General features: G+C 32.0%; 1 protein-coding gene across 17 annotated transcripts in view; it reads right to left on the bottom strand.

Annotated features, from left to right (window-relative positions):
• Positions 1-18,070, bottom strand: part of LOC100883744 (CUGBP Elav-like family member 1-A) — a 1,238,863-nt gene that overhangs the window by 762,432 nt on the left and 458,361 nt on the right. The gene's annotated exons all lie outside the window — the stretch shown is intronic.

Genomic DNA, 18,070 nt, shown 5'->3' with positions numbered 1-18,070 from the left:
CACCACGGTTTTACCAATTTATCTGTTCTCTTAAACTTTCCGAACTTTCTTTTTTGTTTGAATAGCTCTAAGCACTTTCTGACTATTCTATAATTTTCAGTTTTCTCAGGGTCTCGTACACGTCTGGTCAATGTCAGATTATACATTTGGCAGCCAGACTTGTACGTGCCTACGTTTACCGTTAACTTTCTCTTTCACCCTTTTAACCTCTTCAACAAAAAGGGCCATAAAAACTGGACATCGCGCCGCTCGAGACAGTCGTAAATTTGGTACTGACATGTTACACTCGCGGAATCGCTGACTCACATATTACCGGTCTTGATTAATTAAACTTTATGTTATATTGTTCAATACATGTACTGCGTGATCATTAAATATTCAACTTCTCATTTACACCTACATCCTCACACTTTGCTTAAAAAATAAAAAAATAAGATACAAAAAGTACACAAGTATTATGTATCAAGTTTAAATAATAATTATTATATGGTATATTTCAATAATCCTCAAGAGTCGTTAATTGATGAAGTTCTTTTATAATTATGACCTACACACCATTTCTTAATAGAAATTGAACTAAACCAATATTTGAACTTAACTAACGAGTAAATAGGTTTCATTCATATATGCTACGTAATTGTATGATTGAATGAAATAAAAATTACTTCATTAGGAAATATAAATTATTTTATACTTTTTAGTGCATTTCGAAGTCAGCGTATTTTTTTTCTTAAAATTATTTTATATGATTACTACTCAAATGTTGACATCTCTGCTGAAAATCAGTAAATTTCTAAGCGTTATATCTCGAAAACTAATAAAAATTAGGTAAATTAATTAGACCTTAATGAATTCGTCTTGAAAAGCACTATCGTCTGATCGAAAAAAAAAATATATAGTTCCATTTAAAAAACGAAACTTCACCATCGTATCTTTTACAATAATAACACTAAACAAATTTTTTTTGCGCCAAAACATATAGCCCTGCAATTTCCATATAAACACTTTTTCGTGACAACAGCAGTTCATGAAATATCGCGCTGTCACACTTACAATTAGGCACGGACACCCTATAGTATTTCAAAACAATTATACTTTTAAATAGTCAACTATTCATAGATAAATATCTGTTCATTTTTTCATGTTTTAATGTTCTTTTCATTAAAAAAGAAGTAAACATTTCTCTAGTCTTAACAAGTTTTTAATATTGAGTGTTACACGTTTAATTTACAAGTGTTTCTGCATACTAACATAATATGTATACAATATGTACCCAAATGTAGTTTGGTACATGAGAGTAGTTTGGTATATAAGAGTAGGTTCAATTTAAAAACTGTAGATTACTGATAACAAAATAAATGGAAAATTTCATTATGGTTTTTTAATAAAAATTTGTTGTTCATTAAGAAACTACAAGCAATTTATTGAAAAATTCGTTGTTTGTTCCACTCGAAAACTCGATAATTTATAGTAAAAATAATTATACTTTTCTTTTCACTAAATCTTAAATTTTAAATTCATATATTATAAACATTGTTTTCTCATAGAAATAAAACCGAAATTACAAAATGGCAACATTTTAGTAACAATTTTATATTTAAAAACTGCATTATTTCACGGCTTGATTCTTATTATCGGAGAAAAAAACCACGAAAGAATTCTGTTAGATAAAATTTTGCATTTCAACTTACCACATCGCAGAACAATCGAAAACATGGTATAAAGTACTTACCTGAAACAAAAATATTACAAAACTTGTATTATTTCGAAATGTTACATGAAATTAAAAATGTGATTATACTTTTTATAATCAAATGTGTTATATTAATTGTGATTGTTTTATTTGACTGCATATTAACCATAATATGTATCCAAACGTAACCGTAAATATTATTTTACGATACTTTTTTCAAATAATATCATACTTTATTTCGAGACCCGTTATTTTCAAATAATGAACAACTTAGGAATAGCACTAACATTACCACCCCGTGCAGATGAATTCGTGAAAAGAGTTTTCGATGTAACACGAGCCGGCCATTGCTCTGGCAAGTGGCTTTGTTCAGCGGATTAATTAAATACGCACGTTGAACTCATTACCATATGTTTCCATTAATATGCACAGTTGAGCTTGTTACCTAAGCAACGATGATCACAATCCGCGGAGGAGTTCGCATTGCTGCATTTAATTTACAGAAAAACTCATTGTCAACCGAGCTTTCGTGTCACTGAATTTCAGCTTATCTTGTTCCATGAAAATTATTACAGTAATATCTATGATCTATTTTAACATCTATTAGATTAGTTACACTTTATCTACTTCTATCTACCCTTTTCACCGGCTGCTACATTCATTCATTTATTTTTTTATTGGAAGTAGGGTAAATGTAGCCATTACTCAATTACTTATTTCATTGAATTAAAAATGATAAATAATGCTAACTATTAAACAAAAAATTAAAACGTTAAAATTTTAAGTATTTTATTTACTAGTATAAAGATTGTTCTCTTATTATTGTGCTTAATAACAAGTATAACTACAGATAAAATAAATTTCTAAATAATATATATATATATATTCCTAAGATCATCAATTTCATTAAATAAAATAGTTGAATCTATAGAATGAATCTACAGAATAACAAAAAAAACATGCAATTAACGATATAATAATAAAAGATATTACTTTTTATCTATATAATTATAAAATATCAAGGGCACATCAGATTAAATTTAGCTTTGATTAATAATTTTATGATAAATATTCAACGCTGCAATTTAAAAACCTGACTTGTTTAAAAACTTATAGGCATCAATATTCAATAATCAATATTTTATACAAAACTTTGTATATGTTGGTGAAAATATAACCACTTTTAAATCTACACATTCTTGTATGTGTGATAGTGGAACAGTTTATTTTAATAGTTTATTTTAATAGTTTAGAGTTTACAATAACGATCAGTGTGTGAATAAATCCACTTATCCGTCACATTTCTCCTATGTATTGGAACCTCATCAGTCCCAATGACAGTTTTATTTTTCACTCAATTGCCTGAATAATTAACACGAAAATATTAAATAAAAAATTATTTAAATTAATCATTTTGGAGAAGATTATCTACAATATTTTTTAAGAATTCGCGCCTTGCTACTTCAAAAACAAAAACTGGTCCAAAACCAAATTTGATTTGGGATGTTTCATTCAACAGTATGTCAAAGAAAAAATAATTTGTGCCCAGTTTAAATTTTGTATCTTGATTGCGGGCACAGTAAAATAAAAAAAAAATCATGTTCCTGCACATTATCCTCTAGATTAGTACACAAAAAATTGTGTAAAAAAATCGGTGCCATTTCAGTTTATAACAGAAATATTACAGAATTTATCCAGATTTTCTAATTGAAAATTCAAGCTGTGAAAAATAAAAAGTACAAAAAATAAAAGAAATAGTGACATTGTATTAAAGAGGTTGCAGTTCTATGTTCATATTTTTTGAGTAAATACATATCACTGATACTATTTCTATATATTTATTTCAGATTTTTTACTTAATTGTACCATAATCAAAAGAATTTTCATAAGTTCTTAGAAGTTGCGTTGTTCGTGTCTTGAAATATTGACAAGACTTTAAAACATGTTAGTAGCCTTGTAACAAAGTATGAGTTTCCTAAACCAATCTTTTTATGTATACATATGTTCAAATCCAACATGAATTGAATTTTTCTTCTAATCATATGATATTGATCTTTTCCTATTTTTTGTTCGCGTAAATATATAATACTGATTAATATTTATTTGCAAATGAATTGCTAGTAGCTTCGCTCCATGAACCTATAGAACTTCATTGAAGCCGTCAAATAAGAGTGCATGGAGTTGTCCTGTAGTGAACATTGATCATGAAAATTTGGCCACGAGCAAACCAAGCAAAGGATACAGAAATTCCGATTGGATTTGTAGGTTTCGGTCATGTAGCGCGTAATAGCGCGAACAATCATCCTCTGGGAAGTGAAGCCTTCTGTTTGGTACAGGGTATCGACATAGGCTCGCGATAACCATTCTGATACGAGTCTGATGACAGTGACACATTGCAGCCGATTTTGGCCTCTCATAGGCCGGTTACTGGCACCAGGGTCATATACCATCGGCGCATAACTGGTAATTACACGAGTCGAGTGTTTACCGCACCCCAAGCCTTCCTTTATTGCCGCCCCCGACGACTTCGCGGAAACGACGGATCGTAGAAACGCCATTTGTACCTAGGCACCGGAGGAAAACGATAGGCGAACCCGGTCAACCGACGAAGAAACGACCCACCAGCCAGACCAAACGGGATACCCATTCTTTCTGGCCACCTGCGTCCTCTGGTGATCCGATGTAGAACGCTCGTGTCCCAGGGAGAACAGAGAAAGAGACGGAGAGGAAATGGCACGCTCGATTCAACAGAATGTTTCAGTAAGAATTCCCAAGAATTTAGCGTAATGGAAAGGAAAGTTAGCAATGTCGCTCTTGGTAAGTTTTATCGCTAGCAACATGATATCGTATAACATAACTGTCGATAAATAGTGGAATTTAGCTTGATATATTTTTACAATTTTTTCTGCCTCTGTACGAAATTTTGTAGTGTGGTATGCCGACAACAAATGCTGGATTAGAAGATTTATAAGACTAACCTAAATCTATCTTTCTAATTTTAATAAATTTCTGCATTTTGATCGAGTAGAATACAGTTCTCTAATAGTTTGCGCAAACTCCCTAACCTGATAGATGATGTTCATGTATAACTCTAAGCTAATCCGATTAGTCCGCTACCATGCAGGTTACAACAATGTTGCGCAACTTTATGTTTCAAATAATGTTTCTATTTTAACTTTTGAAGAACCATTTCTAATTATACAGAGAAAAATAAGATAATATGGGGTATCTTATATATTCTTTCTCGTAAAAGAGAAGTGACGTGAAGAGAATATATCTGAGATATTGTCCGATAAAATACATTTCAATGTTTTTACAATTTTTCAATATTACAATTAACAAGGTTTAGAACAAGTTTATTTGTCATTTCTGACATATCGCCGTTAATTGATAAACTAACATTGAATAAAAGAAAGCAAAATCGGGATTGGTTAACAAGTTTATATAAATAGTTTGAATACAAATTATACGAATTTGTAGATGAAAGTTATAGATGAAAGTTACAGGATGTATAGAACGCAAAAATATTACCAGTAATTGACGAACGAAACCACGTTAGTAAAAATATAATTAATTCACGAATATAATATCTCTTGTAAGAGCGAGTCAGATACGTCTTGCTTCTTCAATAGACAAATTTATAATGAATATTCGGGCCCCGCCCAAGCAATGTTCACGTCACGCTTGGGCCTTTCCGACTTTCTTCAAATTCTACCCTTATCTACCATAGCGGCTTTGCTCCTAGACTAGCCTAAAGGTCCCGGAGAACCGCCAAGCAGTTCTCCGTCCACTGTCGTACTATGGGTCATACCAGCTTCAGGGCGATACATACAGTACTTACATACCTCCCCTAGCCGTGGTCCGAACGGCTCCAGGTTTGCCGAAGCACCCCTGTGCACGCAAAGAGATCGCCAGCTGGGCATCGTTTCTAAGAAATCTACAAATGCTATCTCGCTCGCTCTTACTTCGCTCTTCGATACAAATAAACTTAGCGCTATCTTCGCCATTACAATATAATATCACACAATTCGTAACATTACGCACAACGAATAACCCTAGTTATTTTACATTCAATCACACATAACCCATACTTATACAATTTTACTTAAAATCTAAATAAAACTAAATAATTCTACGATAAGTATTTAATAATCGCGTTTCATGAACATATCTTATACTACCAAAATATTTCCTATAATTTAACAAAAAGTATGTAGGTTTAGCATTTAAACAAATATCTACAAAAATTCAATAAACCCTCTCAAAATACAATGGTATGAATTTTAACTCTATTATAACTATTGTTTCTACTGAAATGTCTAGCGCACATAAATTTTTAAAGGCATTCGTTTAGTATACAAAAAATCTCAAAAATTAGTGGATTTAATTTCTTTATACAATCAATCATTCAGAAATAATATGCATAAATAATTTGTACTCTTAGTTACTTTAGGTACTGTTATCCGTTACAATTCTTTATTGAAGATGTGATCAAGTGGCGGTTCGCAAGACAATCTACTAGAACTTCTATTTTCTTTCTTTACTGAACCATAAGGGAATGATCTCCACCATATCGATAGTGTGAGGCTTGAAAAAAGTCATTTGAGACGACATGGAACAAAGAGGAGCACTCATTCTTACTGTTCGATCCTCTGGATTTAGTCGATGTCCTAATTAAATGACGTACAGCGATAAAATCGTTGTCGTTTAATCAATCGACATGATTCGGTCGTACATTATATTCGTATATGATAGATTATGAAATACTATTTGCAACTGCCATTTTTAAGATGTGTTTAAAAAAGTTGCAATTACTTTTTCTAACCGAAAACAATTATGTAATATGTAATATTATTATCAAATAAATACAATATAGGACAAAATTCCATAAATTTCAACATTTCTATTATAAACCAAGCGAACTGACTGTTCAGAAATTGCTAATAAACGATTTTTATAGTTGTAATTCACTTATTGCATAAAAATTTTGAAAACCTTCTTCTTTCTGAGGCATAGCGTTTTTTTAAAAATGTGAAATATAACAACAAAAGACCGATTTGAATTTCAAACACTATAATTGACTCATACGATATTGTTGGATAGCAAATCTCATCAATTTGGACACGGCCACATTTAAAAACTTATTTTTAAATTGAAACTGACGTAGGAAAATAAATAAAAATGATACGTAAACCAATTTACAGAGATGTATCTCATTAAAAATTAGCACATATTTTGCCAAAAGCTTTTTAATAGTTCCTGTATGTGCGTCGTCGTGTCGACAATAATTAGCGACGGTCTCTGACGCGTAGAATTTGTGACAATTCTCAAAGTCGGATATAAGTGGACTGTATTGAGTGATTAACTTCGAGTCTAATAATAACAAACTTTATTGAATCGTGAGTGACTTGTGTGTAAGTTAAATGTATGACTTTAGAGTTGTGTAAATGTTGAACTTTGTATTTTGTATATCTAATGTCTAATGGTTATGTTTACTATCTAACGAAGTTGTCTAATGTCTGATGATGTCTAATATCTATTTAATGAATAACTTCTAATGTCTGACTCTCCGACGCTTTCCCGCAATCCAGGAAAGCTCGGAGTGGGCGTTTACACTTCCTCAAACTTGGAAGGGATAGCAAAGATGATGTTCCTATTGGATGATAACTATTGAGTAGAAGTGGCAAAAAAGTGACGTAGTGAAAATTGGGTTTTTCCCAAAATGACCGTAGCGAGTAATAAACCTAAGGAGTGCCTCGACATGAATGGAAAGTGCAAACAAAAGACTCTACGACTACGGCTAAGGGTTCTGACCCCAGATGTACTGGCAATAAATCAAGAAAAAACTGGCTAGAATATAATGACTCCTTGGGTCCTATTTCTGCTACGAGTCAAAAGCTATTGAAAGTAACAAATGTTGTTTTCTGAAGGACCTAAAAATTATAAACTATTATGCCCAAAACTTGGCCTGAGGTCTAATCCTCTCTAATGTATTCTACAATACAACCTAACAGTTTCTGTAATTTAAAATAAGAAATTCGGATTTTGTAAATTAATGTTATAAATTTCTTAATAAATATTATCGTTTCTAAAAATGATAAAAATATGTAGATCTCATTTTTAAAGTGGATTCTATAGGACCAATATTCGTTTCAAGTTTCAACTTTTGAACTCCATACAGTTGAATCTGCTATCGGTCAACCGATATAGAACACAATTCCTAGTTACCACATGATACACATGGAGAAGCGGATTACTAGCTGATTTGTAGCGGTATAGGCTGATTAATAGTAGGGATGAAGACTATTTGGTAGCGAGGACCATGTAACTGCTGGCAGGGATACACGTGGTCATGCTCGCTGTATTGTATGACAAATATAAACAAGCAGCCACTCGATAATTTCCTACTTTGTTGCAGTTATTTATTTATATCCACACATCGTGTATTACATATTAAAAAATTGACATTAGAGCGACTAGTATTAAATACACACTTACAAATTGAAATAAAGTGGAAAAGTAAATAAGAAAATACTGAAGCATCAACTAACGTATACAATCATTCATTGTCTCGACGAAATTTAAGACATTTTTACAACAGCAGGACAAGAAAGTTTTGCAACATAAAATGTGAAACCTGAAACCTGATTTTTGACTGGTTGCTAATTCAAATGCTAAATTGTTATAATACCACACTCATAGTATTATGTAACATTTCTTAACTTTGGTATATTTGATAATGTTTGCTTTTAAAACAATTTATTATTTACTAAGTTGCTTTTGATATCATAGTACATCATTCGCAACCTCAATCACGGTATTTAACATATCAAAGACACACACGTTGATGTCAACGATTACGTATTAGGTTGTTGCATATCAAACGGCGAATTTCGTAACAGAGTCTGACATGATTTAATGACATAATGGCATGGTGAGACGAGTACTGTGCTATATTAATTTGAAACTTTAAGTTTGGTGCAAGTGATTGTATAAATGCTGTGTTAAAGTTAAATAAACTAAATATAGGTTGTACCAAATAATAGTAATAATTCCATATTAATATAAAACTTAAGAGAGTATTTGTAATTGAAACCGTTGATTTCGAACGATTTACAAGACTAAAAATTATTGTGTTACTATTATTCACGGGTTTTTTGCAAGCTAACATTATATAATTTTTAGGCAATTATGTTCAGTATTTTTTAAATTTTGATAGTTTTATAATTTATCTGAACGAACGTTTGTTAAATTAATATGAATAGTTTATTGAATATCTCATCGAGTATCGAAAGTACTTGAGCAACTTTTCTTCACTATTGGATAAGGAAAAGCGTTGAAATAAAAAAGCAAGAATTTACTTTCGTACTAAATAAAAATAAAATTATTTTACAAACAAGAATCAAATAAATTTGATTTTCAATGTCATTTTCTTTATCTACTTTTCTTTTATATAATAACTTCTTTTAGTAGTTTTTTAGTTTATTATATGATAATGTTATATGAAAAATATATAAAAAAATTATGGCATAAAAAGTTATTATGTAAAAGAATGGTAAACAAAGAAAACGACGTTAAAGATGAATTTAAATTTAAATTATTCTTTGGAAGAACAGATATATAAGCAAAAAAGCAGAATAGCTCGTACAGATCGGTAGTCCATTCTGCGTAAACTTTATTTCTTTTTCTGATCTTCGAACTTGGACAAAAAAGGCATTTTCTTTTCGTCCTTTAGCAGCGAAGAATTAATTAAAATATTAATATCCCTCACGAAAGTATTTCATATTCACATATCCTTATTCAAGATCATTTAACCAGAGGAGGCTTTTGTTAAAAAAGATTTTAAAAATTCGCATTCCGCACATCCAAAGCTTTCGTCCCAAGAGTCCGTCTTGGACAGCGACATTAAATTTTCATGTAATGCGGTCCACCGCCCCTACGCTTTATGATAATTCTCAAAACCAGACCCTTCTTTCGCACAAAGTGATCATTTTACTCTAATAACGGGCAAGTATCGCGAAATCCTCTTTTTACTCTTTGTCCACGGCAAGTCATGCAATTTAATTAAAGAAGCTTGGCTGAAAATGAGTGATAATAGAATAGAAAGACTACAAAGAGCATGGGCTATCGTATTTTTAAGGATTAAGCCGGGGAAGCTCGAAAGGGCCAAATGAAATTGAACGGGACGGACGTTTTCATGGATTAATGTATGCTTTAACGCGCTGGGAAGATAATGATAATAAAATCTCGGTATCCCTACGATACGAGGAATTCAAACGTCAATAGTAATCAAGCAGAAGCTACGCGCACGCCAACGGTGCTAATAAACGGCCGTATGATTTGAATTCTCGTGCGGCTGACTCGGTGGTGGCCTGTGCCTTGCGGTTTCCAATTACAGTACGGCCACGAAGGCCGGTGACGTTTCAGTGACCTCTAAGACTGTATGCCCTGCACGATGCGTGCAGGAAGGACAGGAAAGGAGGAGAAGGGAAAGACGGGAGAGCCAAGGATGTAATTAACACGACCAGCTTGCTGCGAGACACTGACGTATCTATCTTCCAGCCCTCTGACTGCTGGGGCGGTTATCCCTTCACGGTTACGTAACGCGCAGGCCTACGTAAGACGTACTTACGTACGTCTCTCCTTGGTTTGCACGCGTATATTCACCCTGGCCATCCAACCCACGATTCTATTTCCTTGGAAGCCGCAATGCAGTTCCTGCTCGACCAAGATCAACTCTGCGACCCTAACAGTAGTTATTCGTTCAATTACCGACTCGAATTTCGTGGCTCGTTTCAATTAAGACTGTAAACCAAATTCAAATAATCGAATATCGATGAAGTTCGTGTCTGATATTCCATTATTTCGAGTATTTTGTATGCTTCAAATACTTTCAATATTTTTATATCCGAAAAATAGAGTACTCGAGTATTTGAGTATTCGATGATACGGATTTTGTATTCGGTAATCTCTCTCGTATGTAATTATTTAATCTTATTTCTTTTTAATTTTGTTTGAATATTGAAATTAAGTGTATTTTTCAGTAGTACGTGATAACATCAATTGCAAAACAAATTGACATTAGTGAATTTATTACATTATTATAATTGTAAGTATATTTTGTAGTCTTTACATTCATGTTAATAGTAACTATAAAAGAATATAATTATGGTTATTACTGAATTAGTCATAAACACAACATATTTCTACATCAACATAACATAATATCTACATAAACTGAAATTTTATAAGATATTTTTTAATCATTTTCTTCCATTATAATGTCACGTCAATTCTTTGGAATTTCGAAAGAAAAGAAACAGTAAAAAGGTTGTACATAAAAAGATGTTAGTGTAGAAGTATAAGACTTGTAAATTTGTAAATTTGTAAATTTTATAACTTACCTATCAAGAAGTAATGAATTAGTACTTAACAATATTGACATAATAAAATCAAATAGTACTTACATAATTATCTGAATAAGTACTTGTTGAAACAAAATGTAAAACGGAAAATTATTTCATTTGAAATTCAAGTAATCAAAAAGTATAAAGACAAATTATTTTTTCTATTCAAATTAATTATGCGTGAATATTTTAAATAGTATGCAGCCACATAAAATAATACATTAGCATAACCGTACTTGTCAGATAGTTTATTTGCATACTGTCCAAATCTGCTAATGTGTATAATATCAGCATGTAATACAAAGTGTTTCATTTCTAAATTATAATTCTATGTTTAATTTTATCGAAATTAATTTCATCAAAGTTTGATATCCTCTTGGTATACCACTGATGACAACAAGATCACCCCACGAAATTAATTGAATTGGACCATTTTTCTTCTGGACATTACTTTGTGCAATGCTACGTGTTTTGCTATAGACCATGTGTAACAACTCTGGAACCTAAGTTCAGCTAGTTACAAGCGCTAAAAGGTAAAGAGCGGTTTTTACCCCTAAACAACTCGATTTTACGAATAAAGATTGTGGGATTCGTGTGGTGTGCGGTTAAGGAGTGAAATCCACAGGTCAAAATCTTTCAACAATTAGATTTATTCAATAAAAACGATAATAAAATGAAACTAACAATTAACAATAACAGCAAATAAAGAAAAGTATAGAAATTATAAATGATTAATTAGAATAGAGAAACTAAATAGATCGTGATATAATGATAATAATAGGATTTGATAAATTAAACAATATGTATTTGATAATTGTGAATTTAACGATTTGAAACTCGCTATTCAATACTTTATATTGGACCGTATCTGAGTCGGGTCTCTGATAAAGCAAACTTCGCATTCGTAATATTAACTAAATTTGATATTTGATTTTTGTGTTCGACGCTATCGCAATGACAAGATTTTACTTGATTAACACATTTATAAGTTATAATGAATCCTACCCAAGTGTAATTCGATTCCTAGATTTATATAAACGAAATTTTACAGAATTTATAATGTTAGCGCTTTGTAATCTACCGCCGCGAGGAATTCAACCTAAGTGAGATTCTCTAAACGCACCTAAATACGCTTTCGCAAAATTAGACAGATTTATTCTACTATCTAACGCGGTGTAGTCAACTACGTAAATTACGCTAAAGCGAGAACAGTATTCTTTATTAACTCAAATGACCAAAATTTATTTGTATCTAATGAATTACTTCTTCGGAACAATCACTCTTATGATTTGATTCGACAACTAATTGTTCATGACCCTTTTTGTCAGAGCGCACACTGACACCCAAAACCAGATCGCTTAATTGGGGAGCCCGTTGTTCACTAGCTGCTAAACAACTCAACGATCCAGAGTCAGATGAATAATATACGTCCAACAGGGTAGCAAATTAAAGTGACTTTACTTGTAAGTCGTGATTACGTAACTGCCACCCAAAAAACACGGGCTTCAGAGACCAAGCCGCTCAAATGGGGAGCCTGCGTTAGCTAGCTACGATACTACCCAGAGCGAGCTCCGAGAATCTGAAGGCAAGTTAGTAATTCGACAGAAAATTAAGTATGAGTAGCTGAGAACACTCGGTTTGATGTCTTAGCCTTTCTTGGGGCTAAGCATAGCACTCTCCTGACGGAGGTTCGAATACAAGACCGCTTGAACGGGGAGCCCGCTGTTCGCTAGCTGCTAAAACAACCCAGCGATCAAGCATCTAAATGGCATATGCCCGCTTGCCAATCGAGAACTTAGAATCTATTTGGTTCGTACAGCGAAAATTGTTCCGAGTATACTTATTACTGAGACTTGTGAATAGCTCGACTTTAAAAACTGTTCTGATTTTAGACGGGTTTCGCTCGCCCTTTTATACTCGCAGGTTCGCCGAATTCCTGGAATTTCTGTGACGTCAGAATATCTAAATTTTCGTATAATTTCGTTATTATACATTAATTATAAAATCGAACGGTTTAGTTATGATTTAAATGTCGCTTTTTAATTTCTGGCTAACAATTTGATATTAAAATAGTAGTGTAACAGTGTTTTAGCGAAAAATACATTTTCTGTCCTTTTCTAATTAACTGCGTACGAATTCTATGAGAGCCGAATCTATTCCGATTTACAGCTTTTTAATTGAAGAAAATAATTGTGGTTCCGGCCATGAATAGTTTAGTAATGACTGATTTTACGTATATAATTTGATTTAGTTAATTAATTAATTTAATGTTTGATAATGCCGTAAATAGAAATAGTATCGCTATCCTTTTCTAGGATTAGCGTTGATCTCAAGGATTTCGGGCGAGTATCGCGGCACGTAGGCACATCATAGCGTAACGGAAATTTCTTATACAAAACTATTTATTAGAAAAATAAAATAAAATAATACATAATCTTGTTTTAATGATTCTAACTTAATATTCAATTATTTTTATGGAAGCTATTACCTACTCTAAATCAAAATTATAAGATAATTAATATAACGATAATATATATATATATATATATATATATACACTGATTACCGACTGTCGAATTTGATAGATATGGTAATAGATACCTAATGTACTGTCGATAATTGGCAACTACGGTCGATAATTGACTATTCTAATCGATGGATAGAAGATCGTCGCGATGATGCCGGTAGAAAGAAAAAAGGTTTCCCCAGGGACGTTACACATGTAACACAGTTGCTACACGGTGAATTGCAAACTGGAATCGTTACGCGACACAGAATTGCATTCCTTAATGAACAAGTTCGTGCAGGATCATTCCCTAAGGGGTTTATTCACAATCTCCTCGTATCTTACTCTTAAAATGCAAAACTGTCCCTGTGTATAATGTTACCCCCCAATTTTCCGTACGACATCGAGTTACGTTGAAGATGGAAGATCAAGTTAAAATATAACGAAATTACACACTTGAAACAAAAACTATAGTAGTAGTACTTTTATTTGTAAAACTAAAATATTATATCAAAGCAACAATATCAGAATTTAAACATATAGCGAATTTACAAGAAGCAAGAGAATAGCTTGTGTTAAGTAAAAATATGTGGTTTAAAGATAATTTTTTATTTCTCATAGATAAATACAGTTTGCTCGAATATCAGTTTTCGGTTCAATGAGTTTTTCATCTGATGAGTGGTATGCAATGAAGTATGAAGCCAGATTAGAATTATTCCAAAATGGTTAAATGAAAAATGATATAATAATTGCTATTCTAATTTTTATTTTAATTGTTATATTTTACAATTTCTTTAATGCCATACTCTTTAACTCGAAAAATAAAATCTCTGAATTTACAAATCCGATTTTTTTTCAAAATGGAAATGATAAATAAATTTGAAGAGGACCTAAAAATAAACTAAAACGTTATTATAACGAGAGTGTAACATTATATAAAATTACTAGACAAGCATAATAATAAGATAATATATCCATTGAAATTACATATTTCTGTTGTTGAATGATAACATTCCGAATATGACAATATGCAGTATGGAACAATTTTTCTTACAACCACTAGCGCATTTCCGAACAAACATGCTGGTAAAATATACGCAGCTTCTCTGATATTTTTTCCACACAATATTCTCATTCCTATTTTCTATTTAATAATAAAACAAATTGTATCGTTTCTCTTATTTACCCCACACGAAATTAACTAAATTTTTTATTTTACTTTGTATTCGCACAATACTATTTTATACATTAAAAAAGTAAATATTTTCAACATTTAGCTTCGTACAGTTATGTTCAATGGAAATCTTTTGATCAGTGACAATACACAATTATAGTGAAAATAAACGTCATCCGAGGTACCGAACAAATCCTTTGTTGCACAATTCTTTCAGTTTTAAGCAAAAATACATTTCTATATCATTGCAAGTAACAGTAGCAAGAAAATTAGAATAAACAAAAATATTTTTTCTTGAAAAAATGTATTTTAAGGAAAATGATGTAATATTGGAAATTTGCAATGTTTCGAGAAGAGACCAAATATTTTAATTACGAAGGACAAGAAATAATTTCCTCAAATTATTAAAAAAATTAAAGATTTTTCCTGTTTTCTTTAATTATGAAATTTTCTGTCTGCTTCAATTATGAAAATGGTTACTTATTGATATTCGACAAAATATTATTAGTATTTTTATACATAGTATTATTCCCAGCAGCGTATTTACAGCAGAATGTATTTCGTGCCTAAAGATACGTGCGTAAAGAAATTAAGCTAATAGAAGATGATCGTCTGCAACAGCTGGTTTAAAGACTTTCCGGTAATAATAAAATAAGAGAGAATGTTCGTTTGGATCCTTTCAGGCCGTAAATTCGACGTCAGACGCTGAGCTACAAATTAGAGGGGCGGAATTATATTAAGCGGAAGGTTCGTAAACTCGGGAACAATGAATGTAAGATGTTCCCGGTGAATAGGTAGGAACCGCAGGAACTAAAATTTGCTTCGACGTATGTTCTAAGTTACAGCTTACCAGTATGTGTAAGGTGATGCACATAAGGGTCACGTTAAGAGTTACGATTACGAGAAGAGTCCGTAGTTCGTTCTCCATTTAGATGGCTACACGTTTCTACAGAGTTTCCCGTGGCGAAAAACGCCGGGTCAACTGATTCACCAAGAAGGAAACCGGGACTAGTTTTAGCGAGGTTCTAAGAACGCTCTTTGGGGAGAGCGATAAAGATGAAAGGGGTAAAAATGTCACGGACGCGAGAAGCTCATCTTTCTTGGATAGCAGTTGGGAAACCCGATAAAGAGTTTCAAATAAATTAGCAGCGATCACGAGGATACCGGTTGGTTCCGTCAATCCAAGACGAAGGATGTGTGCGTCCAACAAGTGGATTTTATTAACTTGTCATATATCAAATTTTGAAACATGGAAAGTCTAATACGATATAATGATTTAATAAAATAATTTTAAGAAAAAAAATACACTGACTTCGAAATGCACTAAAAAATATAAAATAATTTCTATTTCATTCAATCATACAATTACGTCACAGATATGAATGAAACCTTTTTACTCGTTAGGTAGTATATTAAATACATTTCAACCTTTTCGGAGGCGGCGCATAATTAAAAATATTAAACGTTGCTGCCAAAAAATAATATATATATATATACTGATCGAATTGAGTAACCTCCTCCTTTTTCGAAGTCGGTTAAAAATACTATAAAATAACACTTGAGGTATATTCGTTTGGAACTTAAAGTTTGATGAAAATGGCTATATAAATTTTTTATCGACATTTTCAACTCAAGTGTTTGCACTTGCATTAGCTATTTCAATTTTCAAAACTCTGAGCAATATAGGATACTGTAAGAACTTTCTTCATCGTATCCAGTCGCGTAACTTAGTTATAAAACAACTACTTTTCTTGATACTTGGACTTTCATAAAGTTCTAGTATTACAATCATGACAGATTATGATGGTGAATTTTTCAGTGAATTATATGTAGTTGCTGTAGCTTCTATACACTTTATTATACCAAACAAGCAGTATTAAAAGTTATATGAATGATATGTCCAAAGTTTCATTTCAATTCGTTATGTATAAATGAAGTTCATTAAAATCTGTTTAGATCGCTTCACTTTCATAGTCAATTACGAGTTAATAACCATTGACAGGAAGTAATTTCTGCTTAATTGCCTATTAATACAAAATGGTTTATTTTTCGGTAAAACACACGACGGGTTGATCAATTTACAACTCATGGATTAATTTGCAGATCTTGTTAGTGCTGTCCATCAACGACTTATCCATTTTCCAATTGTTTAGGCTAACCTATAATATCTTATACCTTTCTATCGTATACACATTCATTTTACTTTCTCAAGAAGAATTTCAGTCGTCTGTGCGTTTTCTATTGAGTTGAATGTAAATAAATTGTCAGAATTCATGTGAAATTTGCGACATCATTTGCTGAGCAAAAATATTGGACTTTTCAAGAGGGTTGTAACTGCAAATGATGAAGCTGTAGTATACTGATAAAATAATTTTAAGAAAAAAAATACGCCGACTTCGAAATGCACTAAAAAGTATAAAATAATTTCTATTTCCTAATGAAGTAATTTGTATTTCATTCAATCATACAATTACGTAACAGATATGAATGAAACCTATTTACTCGTTAGGTAGTATATTAAATACATTTCAACCTTTTCGGAGGTGGCGCATAATTAAAAATACTTCAGTAAACGTTTAATTTTGCGCCGCCTCCGAAAAGGTTGAAATGTATTTAATATACTACCTACGAGTAAATAGGTTTCATTCATATCTGTTACGTAATTGTATGATTGAATGCAATACAAATTACTTCATTAGGAAATAGAAATTATTTTATACTTTTTAGTGCATTTCGAAGTCGGCGTATTTTTTTTCTTAAAATTATTTTATTTCACGCTTTTTATCGGCCGACAAGACGTGTTTGTAGAAACAGTAGAAAATCGGCGACTGCATGTTGACTCATACACCACCAGAGACACGGAGGCATACGTAGAATTCAATATTTAGTAACAATAGCTTTTCGCTAATAACTCGAAAACTAAAGCTTCCCCTTAATTGCGGATAAGGAAAAAGTTATTCAGAATCGTGCCCCTGATAACATATTAAAAGGACATTAAAATCGTCCAAAGTTGATTTCAAAACTTTTCAACAATTTTTCGCTAATATCTCGAAAACTAAAGCTTTCCGCGAAATTTTTATATGAACAAAATTGTTCAGAATCATGTCCGTGATAAGATATTAAAAGCGCACTAAAATCGAGAAAAGTTTATTTCAAAAGTTGCCGGTTTTTTTGCAATAACAACACTTTGCAATTGAAAAATGAAAAATTTTTTGATAATGGTACCAATGGAGAGTCAGAACCTACCAGATGCAAAAGGTTTCGTTCCGATCGGTGCATCCAGCTAGGCG

The sequence above is a fragment of the Megachile rotundata genome, chromosome 5, assembly GCF_050947335.1.
Source record: "Megachile rotundata isolate GNS110a chromosome 5, iyMegRotu1, whole genome shotgun sequence".
NCBI classification, from domain to species: Eukaryota; Metazoa; Arthropoda; class Insecta; order Hymenoptera; family Megachilidae; genus Megachile; species Megachile rotundata.
Note: the sequence above shows the minus strand (reverse complement) of the source record. Positions and strands in the feature narration are given on the sequence as shown.